This window comes from Macaca mulatta, chromosome 13 (assembly GCF_049350105.2).
Source record: "Macaca mulatta isolate MMU2019108-1 chromosome 13, T2T-MMU8v2.0, whole genome shotgun sequence".
NCBI classification, from domain to species: Eukaryota; Metazoa; Chordata; class Mammalia; order Primates; family Cercopithecidae; genus Macaca; species Macaca mulatta.
The window spans coordinates 116,895,942-116,911,299 of record NC_133418.1 but is presented as its reverse complement, the minus strand read 5'-3'; the positions used below and the strand labels follow the sequence as shown (position 1 = coordinate 116,911,299).

At 38.0% G+C, this 15,358-nt stretch overlaps 1 long non-coding RNA gene across 1 annotated transcript in view; it reads right to left on the bottom strand.

The window, feature by feature from the left end:
* Positions 1-1,375: 1,375 nt before the first annotated feature.
* Positions 1,376-15,358, bottom strand: part of LOC144333620 (uncharacterized) — a 59,027-nt gene continuing 45,044 nt past the window's right edge. Inside the window, exon 3 of the long non-coding RNA XR_013402521.1 lies at positions 1,376-3,276. This is a non-coding gene — a long non-coding RNA (uncharacterized LOC144333620). The remainder of the gene's footprint in view (positions 3,277-15,358) is intronic.

Genomic DNA, 15,358 nt, shown 5'->3' with positions numbered 1-15,358 from the left:
TCCCATATAAACATAGACTCAAAGCTCTTCAACAAAATATTGGCAAATTAAATCCAAATACACACACACACATATATGCATATGTATACATTATGCATTATGACCAAGTGAGATTTATTTCTGGAGTAGGAAGATTTTTATGATATTCAAAAATTAATCAATATGTTGGAGTCAAGACAAGGATGCTTACTCTCATTACTTCTTTTTAAACATTATACTGGAGGTTCTAGCCAGTGCAATAAAACAAACAAATGAAAAGAAACAAAAATTATAAAGTTTAGAAAGAAATAAGTAAAAATCCTTTTTCTTCAGATGGCACAATTATGTATGTAGAAAAACCCAAGGAATATAACAATTACTAGAATGAATGGTTATTTTGGAAAAGTAGCAAGATACATTCTAAATACACAAAAACAAAAATTAGGCTCTATCAGTAAAACCAAACTATATCTGAAACAATTAGATTAAATACATAAGCCATTGGTAAGTCCAATGAACATATAAGAAGAAAAGACTTTGATGAATAATTTATACTCCAGAGAGAGTATATAATTCCAGATTTGGAAAAGCTCTATTAAAATTGCAATTTTCTATTTTATGAATTGTTACCAAAAACTAAAACTGTTAATCACTCAGTAAAATATGGATTGCAAACATCTACCAAAAAAAGTGGTTGTAAGTTAAATAGTGACTAGGACAGAGCTAATTATAGATATGTTGATATATGGAGATTAATTCGCACACATATATGTCCTACCTCTGTCCAGCTGAGAGGGCCTAGAAGCAGTGACATCCTGGTAGCAATAAGCATACCTAATGCCCAGATCTTGCTTTCCAAATACCATTCTCCAATAAAAGGACCCAAAGCTCCTTAGAGAAATGGCTGATTCTAAAGATAGAGTAAGAAAAATACAAACTAAGCCTGGAACATCTTGAAGTGACAAAAGTAAGAAAGTGCTAAAAAAATTAAATAATAATGATAGATGAAGGCATGTCAAAAGGACACAGAAGTCAACCTGAAAGAGCCCAATGGTCAAAGCTGAAATACTCTCAGCAACAAAATATATAATAATGGATTATTCCAATAAAATGAGTAGTTATGAGTTCATATTAATAAAAATGAATGTATGAAAGCATTAAACATGAAACTACAAGAGAAAAGTCTCCTTTCAGAAGAATTTTTTTAAAAGTTGATATCCCCCATGCAAAAAGGTGAGGTTTAATTTCCCTGTTCTTGAGTGTGAGCTGGACTTCATGACTTGCTTCCAAAAAATTGCGTATAGGAATGAAAAAAATAGAAACTTTCCTTGTGGTAATTTGGCAGATACTCCCTTAACCATGTTGTCAAGATTAACATCACCAGTAATAAGTTTGGTTGACATCCTATATCCATTGATTAGATGAGATGAGAAAGATACTTCCTTTTTGTAGAGTTCCTCCCTAAAACCTGTAAGCCCAGTCTAACCGTGAGAAAACATCAGACAAGCAAAATTTAGTGACAGTTCACAAAATACCTAATTAGGATTCCTCAAAAGTTCAAAGCCAGGCAATACGAGAAAAGAATAAGAAACTGTCACAGCCCAAGAAAAACAAAGGAGATGTAATGAACAAACATAATGTGGTACCTAGATTGGAACCTGACACAGAATAGAAAGTTAGTAAAACAATTGACAAAATCCAAGTAATGTCTGTAATTTAGTCAATAATATCATACCAATTCTCATTTCTCAGTTTTGACAAATGGACCACAGTTATGTTAACAGTAGGGGAAGTGGGGTGAGGGGCATGTGGAGACTTTCTCTGTTTGTAAATTTTCTGTAAATTATAATTATTCCAAAATTAAAAAGTCTTAAAAATATACAGAAGCAATCCTAAATACCATATAGCATCTGCCTTGGTCCATTATGCACTTCTATAACAAAATGCCGTAAACTGGGTGTTTATAAGCAACAGGAATTTCTTCTTCACAGTCCTGGTGGCTGGAAGTCCAAGAGTTAGGTGCTGGCAGGTTTGGCATCTGGTGAGGCCCTGCTTCCTGATTCATAGATGGGATCTTTTCACTTTGTCCTCACATAGTGGGAGAGGTTAAAGAGCTCCTTTTGCCTTATTTGATAAGGGCACTAATCCCATTCATGAGGGCTCCACCCTCATGGCCTGATCACCTCCCAAAAGTCCCACCTCCTAATACCACCACCTTGAGGCTAGGATTTCAACATAATGAATCTTACAGGGGTACAAACATTCAGTCCATAGCAGTATCCGGACCCCAGAAGAGACACCAAACCCACTGTGTTTTATAAGGTGATTCTACCAAATATGCAAGCAACTGATCATTCTTATGTTTTGCAAAACATACCATGGCATGGAGAATAATGGGCTAATTTCCAGCTCATTCTATGACGCTAGTGTAATTTTGAAACCAAGAGACCAAAAGGGTATCAAGAAAGTATGGAAGGAAGAAATAATGAAAACAAAACAGTAAGTCATTATCATGTATGAACTTGTACATCAAATCCAAAAAAATAATAAATTAAATTTGTCAGTATATTTAATGAGCAAAACATTAGAGAAAACAAGCAGTGTTTAATCCAGGACTTCAAGTAAATTTCATGTTTGGTATCTTAATAAATAGGAAAAAAGAAACATGATTATCACAATAGTTACTGGAAAAACCCTCTGATAAAATTTAGCATCTCTTCCTGGTAAATGGCTTTAGCTTGAAACAGAGGGAATTTTTTTAACCTGCCAAAAGGAATTGCCCAGTAAACCACAAGAAGTCCCTGTATGAAAGATGAATCATTAGAGACATTCCCATCAAGGGCAGAGACAGGAAAGTGAGGCTCACTGTTACAAAAACTATTCAGAATTGTTCTAGAAGTTTTAAACCATAAATGAGGTGAGAATTTTTAAATATATGAAAAAACATAGTACAACATTTCTCAAAGTGTGGTCGCTGGACCAACAGCATTAGGTAGTTAGAAGAATGAATTATTGAGCTCCATCCCAGACCTCCGGAATCAGAAACTCATAGAGTGGGAATTGGCAATCTGTGCGTTAGCAGTCCCCAGGGAGGCTGGGATGTCTCCTGAAGATTGAGAAACTCGCTGTAGTCAATGCTGTTGGTTTCAATGCTGTTGGAAGCCAGAGCACTCCAACCCCCAACACTTTGCACCTGTCCGCTTCTCCTGAGGACTGTGCTCAGCTGAAGGAAGTCCACTTGCTCAGAAATGCCCAGAAGATTCTGCTTTATTTCTGTGGGGGATTGCTTTCCAGACCCTCGAAGATACAAGATCCACAGATGCTAAAGTTCCTGCTATAAAATGGCGTAGTATTTGCATATAATCCAGGCACATTCTCCCATATACTTGAAATCATCTCTACATTACTTATATCACCTAATACAGCCTGTAGCCAATGACTGACTGATACAGGGATGTTGAAGGCAGCCCTCTTGCTTCAAAGTAGCATAACTCAATGATGCTATTCGCAAGCCAGAAGGCCCTGTGGGGTCAGGCTGAGGTTGGGCCACAGCTGAGGCCACACCTGCACGACTTTCCCCTTGCCCTGGCCTGCTATCCTCACTCTCTGACAGGTTTCACCTAAGAACACATTTTCCTGGAAACCACTGGCCCAAGAATCATGTCTCAGGGTCAGCTTCTAGAAAATCCAATCAGACATAGATAGTAAGTTGAGTAGAGGGGGTGCTTAATTTTGAAAACTATCATTTTCCACCTAGAGATTTTTAAATAACCAACTATGAGACTATTATAATAGCTCATACTGAAATAGCCCTTACTATATGGCAGGTCATACACACACACACACACACACACACACACACACACACGTTGAATATGCACAACATTCCTCCAATGTAGACATATTATTTTTACCCTCATTTTATAGATGAAGCAACCAAGACACAAAGAAGTTTAACGATTTTTCACATTGCCATACAATTAAAGTTCTTTATCAATTGAGTAAAAGATACAGGTTCAAGTATAATTTAAGAATTTGCAAATAGGTAATTGAAAACTATTGGAAATTTAAATTCATAATTAAAGATTTTAAATAAAAAGAGTTTACCAAGTGCAAACACAGTTGATGATTATATTTGCAGATCACTCTGTTTGGTTTTCATTGCAGACATTTACTTATTTTTATAGAAAGCTCTGGCAGAAAAAGCAACACTCACCACGTACAGGTATTCTTTGCTCTTCCAATTCTTGCTTTCTAAATTCAGACACTGAATAGATTCAACCAATTTTTGGATTACCCCATGTTATATGAATTCTCCCTACTTGCTATTCAAAACTCGGGATCAAAGAGATTTGGAGAACACAGTTCTCCACACTATCTGAACTTGCTATCGAATTCTCACTCTTCAACTTTAGAAATGGAATAGATTAAATTTGGAGAAACACTTGCATTACATCCTATTCTCTATATCTTTACTACATTAGGCAAGGCCCTCATACTAGCTTTGGTCAAGGCAATGTGAGCAGAAGGGACCCAGGAGAGCCCTTCCCAGGCTGAGCTTCAGAGGACCTGGTGATCCTTTAGCCTCACCTATGTTGTAATGCTGTGCCCAGGAAAAACACATGTTGCCTTTGGAGCAGCCTCAGGACGGTGGGACCTTCATTACTCTGGCTCCCCAAGCAGCTGTGCTACCTTCAAAGGATATTGGTATGCATAAGAAGAAAGAGTATTGCCGTGTGGAACCACTGAGATTTTGCAGTTAATGTATTGCCATAGCGTATCCTAACCTGTCCAGACTAATACAGCAATCTTTTATTAAATCTCAACTAAGAGTAAACTAAGTAGTGTTGAAAAAATTGTCATTATACTTAAAGAAAGAAAAAGCTAGAATTCTTTCATATAATGCAAAAGGAATGCCCTAATGAAATTAGAGTTATCCCTCTATATCTGGGGAGAATTGCTTTCCAGACCATCAAAGATACAAGACACACAGATGCTCAAGTTGCTGAAATAAAGTGGCATAGTATTTGCATACAACCCAGGGACATTCTCCTGTATACTTGAAGTCATGTATTACATACAATACCTAATACAATGTAAATGCTATGTCAATAGATATTATGCTGTATTTTTATTTGTATTTTTAATTTTTGTATCATTATTTTTATTTTGTAAACTTTTAAAAAATAATTTGATGTCTAGTCGGTTGAATCTGCAGATGTGGAACCCAAGGATACAAAGGACTAACTATAAGAAAAAAGTATAAGAAAATATGAAGCCTATTTTAAGTAACATTTTGGTAAGACAGGCATTTTTATGCAAGGTATAAAATATAGGCATTAAAGAAAAAATGACAAATATGACCACATAAAAATGTAAAAGTTTCTTATGAAGAAAAATTCAAGATTTAAAAAACAATTTTCAGTTGTAGAAACACCTTTGTTATATACCTGTGCATACACACAAACATGCACACACATACACACAATATGTGTATCCAAACTATTTAAAAAGAAATTCTATATATCAATTAAGAACAAGAAATCACCTAGTAAATTTTAAATAATAATAAATAAAGGATATAAATTGACATATTACAGATGACAAAAACAAATGAAAATAAGATATTATTTTCATTCTTTAAATTGATAAAAATTTTCAAAGAATTATAATATTTAAAGACAGAATGTGAAAAATCAGACCGTATCATGAAGTGTTGCTTTCTATAAGTAGAATAGGCTTTTAAAGGACATTTTAATTGCATATGTTAACTTAAAAGATACTTTGGCTCACCAGTTCCATCTCTAGCAACCTCTCCCAGGGAAATATTTACCCATGTGCATGAATATTTGAATACTGTTTTTTGTAACATTGCTTGTAATACTCCACAATTAGAAATATAATGCCATTAAAACAAATAATAAAAAATTATATTACATCCATATTAAAGAACATCATTTATGTATTAAAAATAAATTATTAAGACACTTTTAGTGACATGGAAGAATGTCTCATATATAGTATAAATGAAAAAGAAAATGAGCATAGAGCAATTTTTTATATAAAAAGAAAGGATACATGTATGAGTGATCACACGTTACCTCTAAGGGTACAAAGTAGCTCTTTAAATTCTAGGCTATAAGCATTCTTAAATGTATTAAAACGAGACTATATGCAGAGCATTCTATTCAATCAATTGCATATGTATATCCTGGAACACTGTTCCCAAATCTATTCATTCTCAAGTTTACAATATGTATTCTTACTAATATTTACATATTTTTTAAATTGATTCACTTTTATTCTCAAGTAAATTTATTGGTAAAGAGTTATGCCATCACATAAATGAAAGATAAATACAGTATTAACTACAAAAAAGTTATTCAGTTCACAATAAAATTGTGCAATTAAATACTGTGATACATTATGTAATGCAAACCTAATAAATCCAAACATTTTAAAAAATGAATACCTGAAAATAAATTCCTCAATGAAGGAGAGAGATGTTTCTGGTCAGTCATATAAAAGATATATGTAGCTGGACACTTGGGAGTCTCTATCCATATGATAATTTAGTTTCTTTGGTTTTAGCTAATGAGCACCAAATTAACTTACATGTGGTTGAAAAGGGTAAATTATCTTCTCTGACATTGTTAAATACTGAGATTCAATTGTTATTTTAAAATAATTGAGTTATCTAATAAACTGTTACTTCTGAAACACTCCACAGAGTCACTTCTCCTGCTGAATATGTTTATGTGTTTGCATGGCGATATCCCAAAAGAAGAAGAATAGCAATGTCTAGGAGTCACTGTTGCCATCTGACTTGGAGAAATACCCGTGGATACCGTGTATGAAGTCTCTATTGTCTTTTCATGATGTTTCAAATTGTTTCAGCTACGTGATATGAGTTTATAACCGGGTTGGTAAACAATCGTGTTTTAGGTATTTGATTGAATGAGTGAATTTCAGCAGGAGACTCACTCCCAGGATCTGGGTGCATTTGTGTGATGAACAATTATAATAATGGCTGGCCCTGAGAGATCCTTTAAAACAGCACGCACACATTATCTCATATAATTCTCACAATCCCTGACAGAACTGGGATTCCCATTATACAGTTAGGAATTAGAGGTTCAAAGAGGTAAAATGCCCTGCCTGGGATCACATAGCAGTGTAATGATAAAAATCAAAAATATGAACCTCAAGAATGTTGAATTCCAGAGTGTCCTGTTAACTTCTAAATTGGAATCAGAGGCTGCAGCTACACGCCCCAGTGTCCTCAGCACAAGCAGTCTCATGTCTCCACCATGGGGCCTTATCTCAGGGAAGGGGGAATCTGTACTCTGGCACCAGGGCCCCTAGAATGTTCAGGCAAGGGGATACCTGGCACTACTGTTGAAAGTGCCACAGTCATACCTTAAGTGAGCTGTTGGCCAGCAGAGTGCCTGTGAGGCCAGGCGTGTGTGTGTGTGTGCATGCGCGCTAGTTGAATGTCAACATCAGAAGCCTGGAGGCACAGAAGTCACCCATGAGGAACTGCCCTTCCTACTTCCCAGCTGCCTTTCCCATGCCTTTCTTCCTCTCAGTTCCCAACCTGCACACCCAAACGGGCAATCCAACCCTAGCTCTGTCTCCTGTTGCAACACAGTTCTATGGAAAATCACCCTGAGATTGCCATGGTAAACACATTATACTTTCCGAATGACCAAACAAGGTTAAGAACAAAAACATTCTAGGGCCAGGCATGGTGGCACATGCCGGTAATCCCAGCACTTTGGGAAGCCAAGGCAGGCAGATCACAAGGTCAGGAGTTCGAGACCAGCCTAGCCAACATGGTGAAACCCCGTCTCTACTAAAAATTAGCCGGGCATGGTGGTGCCCGCCTGTAATCCCAGCTCCTGAGGAGGTTGAGGCAGGAGAATTGTCAGAACCTGGGAGATGGAGGTTTTAGTGAGCCGAGATCATACCACTGCACTCCAGCCTGGGCGACAGAGCAAGACTCCATCTCAAACAAACAAACAAACAAACCACTCTAATGCCCAGCCTTCCTGGCAGATGCATGATTTAGATATGTTTCCCAAGTATACGATTGAGTTTTCTGCATTTATGTTTCAATAATCTCTTCAGTCTTCACTGAAATCATCAATCCCAGTCAGCAATTAACGTGCTCAGACTTCCCTATATGTATCTGAATTATCCACTTGCACCTTCTGCTTTCAGGACTCCAGAATCTGTCTGAAGTTCCAGGTACTAATGCCCATGGTCCAGATCTAGGCAGGATGCTGAGTTGACAATTCGACCTCGCTTCCTCCCTGTGGCATCACCTACCACAGGGTGCTCCAGCCCTAACCCAGACTCCACATGGAGAAGCAGCCTAATGCTCTGATCTGCTCTTGAATTGTGCCATGTGGTCTTTAAAAGCTTTTGTCTTTTTGGTTTTTTCCAAACAGTCAAGATGAAATTGGCTTCTGGTCAGCAACTCGCTTTCTTTCCCTCCTCTGAGGTAGAGTCGCCAAAAAGGATTTTGTTTTGTTCCATTTTGCCTGCAACGATATGGATAGCCAAATAGGACTACAAATTATCTACATTGTTTTTATGAAGAAAAATATATTTATTTTCCTCGTACTTGGAATCGTCGCTTGCTAGGGCCAGGGAACCGATGTTGTCCCCTGATTTCTGTCCCCCTCTCACCCTAATTGGAGAGATCTGAGCACACCAGAGGATGTTTGTGGCTAAATTGGGGTATTATGAAAATAGTTCACAAAGCAAGTGGAAAGCTATATATAAAAATGATATTTACTTCTCATTTTAAATGAAGCCTAAGACAAAAGGCATATAGGTAAACACAGCTGCAACATTTTTAGGCATATAATCAAATGCAAAAATAATATTGGAAAACTATGTTAATTATTGTAATTAAATTGTGAACGGTATTGATAGAAAAATATCTTTAAAACATATAAAATCAAAATGGAGCTTATCACATTACGGGAGTTTGCTGTATTGTATATGAGGTGCCTAGATGGAGGTGCCATTTAGCGAACTGCCCACTACTCCCCAGTAGTAGAGTAGAGGGAAGGAAGGGCTGAGGGACCAGAAAAGAACTCTAGACCTTTGCATAAATCTTAGCTCCAATTCCACGGTTTTGGGGAGTAAGTTTGCTGACCAACTTCTGAAAGTTGGTAGAGAAGAGTCAAAAGGGCCTAGATTTTGGAGTCAAATTTATCTGTGTTTGAAGCATGGCCCACCCACCTCTTAGCAGGGTGTTTTAGGATCCACATCCCCAGCTACAACAGGAGACAAGGGTCTTGAGATCTTTAGAAATCCAAATTCCACTCGGATAATACAGTTTTCCTGGGAAAAGGAAATGTGGCATAATCTCAGCATTGTTTTCCTACATTGTTACTATATGGCTATGAAGTTTTTAGCCTTGCTTCTAAATGGGGGTTTAAGGAATGGTTCAGCAAACTTGGCTCAACCTTAAAGCCCACCATATCCCCAAAGTCTAGAAGACTCTGTCTTTGACTGCCTTTAATCTTGGAGTTCGCTTTCCTCCTGGATACTTGTGTTCAGAAGACACTTTGGCCCCAACAGAGGTGTCTAAAGCAGTGTCTGACTCTTCTACTGGTCTACCACGTTCCTCTTGAGGATCCTTCTGAGTGCAGAAGAAAACTGGACATCGACCAAGAGGTTAACGGGTGCCATTTCTCCTTGTTACTTTGCATCATCCAAGAAAAAGAAATACTTCTTCAATTTTTCCAATCAATTGCACTCACAGCAAAGGTTGGTTGAGGAGCCACTCTGGAGCCTTCCCATCTGCTGCTTCATGGAAATGTTTGTACAGGATCTGGGCTTCCTGCCGAGCCCCGTTTCCATCATAAGTCGTGTGTTTCCTGTGCATGTTCTCACTCCACACATTAACCCCCTTTTCAGTTTTCACTTAAGTCTTATCTCTCACTTGATGAGCAATTTTTTCACTGGCTGGATCATTTGCAACAGTTTCACAAATGTCTTTTTCTCATTTCTGTAGAGAGAAATTGGTGAACTTGTTCATTCCTCAGATCTGAGCCACTGCTGAATTCATTTCTCTCTTTAGTTTACTCACTTTTATATTCTGGCGAAGAAACGTACGTGCCTTAGCTTGTCTCACTTTTTCTTCATTTTCATCATCTGCACTAGCAGTTGGCCTTTTTTTGGGGGGGAGGGGATGGACAATTATTTCACAAACAAACTAAATTTTTTTTTTTTTTTTTTTTTTTTGAGACGGAGTCTCGCTCTGTCGCCCAGGCTGGAGTGCAGTGGCGCGATCTCGGCTCACTGCAAGCTCCGCCTCCCGGGTTCACGCCATTCTCCTGCCTAAGCCTCCCGAGTAGCTGGAACTACAGGCGCCCACAACCGCGCCCGGCTAATTTTTTTTTGTATTTTTAGTAGAGACGGGGTTTCACCGTGGTCTCGATCTCCTGACCTTGTGATCCACCCGCCTCGGCCTCCCAAAGTGCTGGGATTACAGGCGTGAGCCACCGCGCCCGGCCACAAACTAAATTTTTAATAATTGAATACAAATCGCTGCATATACAGCAAACAGAGACACTCTGAGCCACCCAGGAGTGAATCAGCTGTCACAGTAGGAAGGCTCAGCCATAGACCTCAGCTGCAGGGGACAGGCAGGTACTTACCTTAGCAAATTATCACCGTATTTGCTGAAGGCCTGCTCAGAGTGGCAGAACTAGATAGATCTGTTGAACTTCACACCCCGGGCACCTCCATAGCACACTGGAAGTCACACAAGCCAATCAGCCTCCAATAACCTGCCTGTCAATTGAGAATCATGATGATAATGATGCCTGCTTCACAGTATTGTGATGATTAAATGAAATAATATTTGTAAAAAAATGTTTGAAAAAGTGTCAATGCTCTGTTATTATTTTCTACCCTGTCACAGAAATCCCATTTAGAATATCCCCCCACTCTGCAACCTGCCAAGTTGAATTTGTGATTTAAGGGTGATGCGGTTTTGTTGTGTCCCTACCCACTTCTCATCTTGAGTTGTATTTCCCATGATCCCCACATGTTATGGGAGGGACTCAGTGGGAGGTAATTTAATCATGGGGGTGGTTACCCTCATGCTGTTCTTGTGATAGTAAGTGGGTTCTCCCAAGATCTGATGGTTTTATAAGGGGCTTTTCCCTTCGTCACTCAGCACTTCTCCTTCCTGCCACCATGTGAAGAAGGATGTGTTTGCTTCTTCTTCCACCATGATTGTAAGTTTCCTGAGGCCTCCTCAGCACTGTGGAACTGTGCATCAATTAAACCTTTTCTTTATAAATTACCCAGTCCTGGGTACATCTTTATTGGCAGCATGAGAATGGACTAATAAAAAAGGTCAGAACTGAATCTGTGTGGAGAAAATGTAGTGGGGAGGGGGTATGCAAACTCTTAGGAAGTAAGTGTCTTCACACTCAACAGGATATAATATAGTAACCCTTGTGCTTTGCTTTTAGACATGTAAAATGGTTCAGGTTCTGTACAAAACAGTGTGGCTGTTCCTCAAAATTTTAACCACAGAGTTACAATAAAATCCAGCAATTCATCTTCTGAGTGTTTACTCAAAAGAATGCAAAGTAAGGACTTGAACAATATTTGTACTCCAATGTTCTTAGCAGCTTTATTTACAATATCCAAAACGTGAAAATAATCCAAATGTCCATTGACAGATGAGTGGATTAAAAAACTGTGGTAAATACATATAATGGGATATTATTCAGCCTTAAAAAGTAATGAAAATCTGATGTGTGCTACCACATGAATGACCCTTGACATTATGCTAAGTGAAACAAGCCAGACACAAAAGGATAAATATTGTATGTGAGGTATCCAGAATAGTCAAACTCATAAAGACAGAAAGCAAAACAGAGGTTACCAGGGGTTGCAGGGAGTGGAAATGAGGAGTTAGCGTTTAATGGGTACAGAATTTCACTTTGGAAAGATGGAAAATTCTAAATCTGGATGGTGGTGATGGTTACACAGTAATAGCAATGAACTGGACACTTAAAAATTGTTAAAATGACAAATTATATGATATATATATTTTACCAAAATAAACAATATATTTTATTTATATATATATATATATAAAAAATACTTTAAGTTCTAGGGTACATGTGCACAACATGCAGGTTTGTTACATATGTGTGCATGTGCCATGTTGGTGTGCTGCACCGATTAACTCGTCATTTACATTAGGTATATCTCCTAATGCTATCCCACCCCCCTCCTCCCACCCCATGACAGGCCCCAGTGTGCGATGTTCCCCTTGCTGTGTCCAAGCATTCTCATTGTTCAATTCCCACCTATGAGTGAGAACATGTGGTGTTTGGTTTTTTGTCCTTGCGATATTTTCCTCAGAATGATAGTTTCCAACTTCATCCATGTCCCTACAAAGACATGAACTCATCCTTTTTTATGGCTGCATAGTATTCCACTGTGTATGTGTGCCACATTTTCTTAATCCAGTCTATTATTGATGGACATTTGAGTTGGTTCCAAGTCTTTGCTATTGTGAATAGTGCCACAATAAACATACATGTGCATGTGTCTTTAGAGCAGCATGATTTATAATCCTTTGGATATATACCCAGTAATGGAATGGCTGGGTCAAAGGGTATTTCTAGTTCTAGATCCTTGAGAAATCACCACACTGTCTTCCACAATGGTTGAACTAGTTTATAGTTCCACCAACAGTGTAAAAGTGTTCCTATTTCTCCACATCCTCTCTAGCATCTGTTTTTTCCTGACTTTTTAATGATTGCCATTCTAACTGGTGTGAGATGGTGTCTCATCGTGGTTTTGATTTGCATTTCTCTGAAGTCCAGTGATGATAAACATTTTTTCATGTGTCTGTTGGCTGCATAAATGTCTTCTTTTGAGAAGCGTCTGTTCATATCCTTCACCCACTTGTTGATTTTTTTTTTTCTTGTAAATTTGTTTGAGTTCTTTGTAGATTCTGGATATTAGCCCTTTGTCAGATGAGTAGATTGCAAAACTTTTCTCTCATTCTGTAGGCTGCCTGTTCATTCTGATGGTAGTTTCGTTTGCTGTGCAGAAGGTCTTTAGTTTAATTAGATCCCATTTGTCAATTTTGGCTTTTGTTGCCATTGCTTTTGGTGTTTTAGACATGAGGTCCTTGCCCATGCCTATGTCCTGAACGGTATTGCCTAGGTTTTCTTCTAGGGTTTTTGTGGTTTTATGTCTAACATTTAAGTATTTAATCCATCTTGAATTAATTTTCGTATAAAGTGTAAGGAAGGGATCCAGTTTCAGCTTTCCACATATGGCTAGCTCGTTTTCCCAGCACCATTTATTAAATAGGGAATCCTTTCCTCATTTCTTGTTTTAGTCAGTTTTGTCAAAGATCAGATGGTTGTAGATGTGTGGTATTATTTCTGAGGGCTCTGTTCTGTTCCATTGGTCTATATCTCTGTTTTGGTACCAGTACCATGCTGTTTTAGTTACTATAGCCTTGTAGTACTGTTGGAAGTCAGGTAGCGTGATGCCTCCAGCTTTGTTCTTTTGGCTTAGGATTGACTTGGCAATGAGGGCTCTTTTTTGGTTCCATATGAACTATAAAGTAGTTTTTTCCAATTCTGTGAAGAAAGTCATTGGTAGCTTAATGGGGATGGCATTGAATCTATAAATTACTTTGGGCAGTATGGCCATTTTCACTGTATTGATTCTTCCTATCCATGAGCATGGAATGTTCTTCCATTTCTTTGTGTCCTCTTTTATTTTGTTAAGCAGTGGTTTGTAGTTCTCCTTGAACAGGTCCTTCACATTCCTTGTAAGTTGGATTCATAGGTATTTTATTCTCTTTGAAGCAATTATGAATGGGAGTTCACTCATGATTTAGCTCTCTGTTTATCTGTTGCTGGTGTATAAGAATGCTTGTGATTTTTGCACATTGATTTTGGATCCTGAAACTTTGCTAAAGTTGCTTATCAGCTTAAGGAGATTTAGGACTGAGACGATGGGGTTTTCTAAATATACAATCATGTCATCTGCAAACAGGGACAATTTGACTTCCTCTTTTCCTAATTGAATACCCTTTATTTCTTTCTCCTGCCTGATTGCCTTGGCCAGAACTTCCAACACTATGTTGAATAGGAGTGGTGAGAGAGGGCATCCCTGTCTTCTGCCAGTTTTGAAAGGGAATGCTTCCAGTTTTTGCCCATTCAGTATGATATTGGCTGTGGGTTTGTCATAAATAGCTCTTATTATTTTGAGATACATCCCATCAATACCTAATTTATTGAGAGTTTTTAGCATGAAGGGCCGTTGAATTTTGTCAAAGGCCTTTTCTGCATCTATTGAGATAATCATGTGGTTTTTGTCTTTGGTTCTGTTTATATGCTGGATTACATTTATTGATTTGTGTATGTTGAACAAGCCTTGCATCCCAGGGATGAAGCCCACTCGATCATGGTGGACAAGCTTTTGATGTGCTGCTGGTTTGCCTGTATTATATTGAGGATTTTTGCATCGATGTTCATCAGGGATATTGGTCTAAAATTCTCTTTTTTTTTGTTGTGTCTCTGCCAGGCTTTGGTATCAGGATGATGCTGGCCTCATAAAATGAGTTAGGGAGGATTCCCTCTTTTTCTACTGATTGGAATAATTTCAGAAGGAATGGTACCAGTTCCTCCTTGTACGTCTGGTAGAATTTGGCTGTGAATCCATCTGGTCCTGGACTTTTTTTGGTTGGCAGGCTATTAATTATTGCCTCAATTTAGAGCCTGTTATTGGTCTATTTAGGGATTCAACTTCTTCCTGGATTAGTCTTGGGAGAGTGTATGTCTCCAGGAATTTATCCGTGTCTTCTAGATTTTCCAGTTTATTTGTGTAGAGGTGTTTATAGTATTCTCTGATAGTAGTTTGTATTTCTGTGGGATCGGTGGTGATATCCCCTTTATCACTTTTTATTGGGTCTATTTGATTCTTCTCTCTTTTCTTCTTTATTAGTCTTGCTAGTGGTCTATCAATTTTGTTGATCTTTTCAAAAAACCAGCTCCTGGATTCATTGATTTTTTGGAGGGTTTTTTGTGTCTCTATCTCCTTCAGTTCTGCTCTGATCTTAGTTATTTCTTGCCTTCTGCTAGCTTGTGAATGTGTTTGCTCTTGCTTCTCTAGTTCTTTTAATTGTGATGTTAGGGTGTCAATTTTAGATCTTTCCTGCTTTCTCTTGTGGGCATTTAGTGCTATAAATTTCCCTCTACACACTGCTTTAAATGTGTCCCAGAGATTCTGGTATGTTGTGCCTTTGCTCTCATTGGTTTCAAAGAACATCTTTATTTCTGCCTTCATTTCATTATGTACCCAGTAG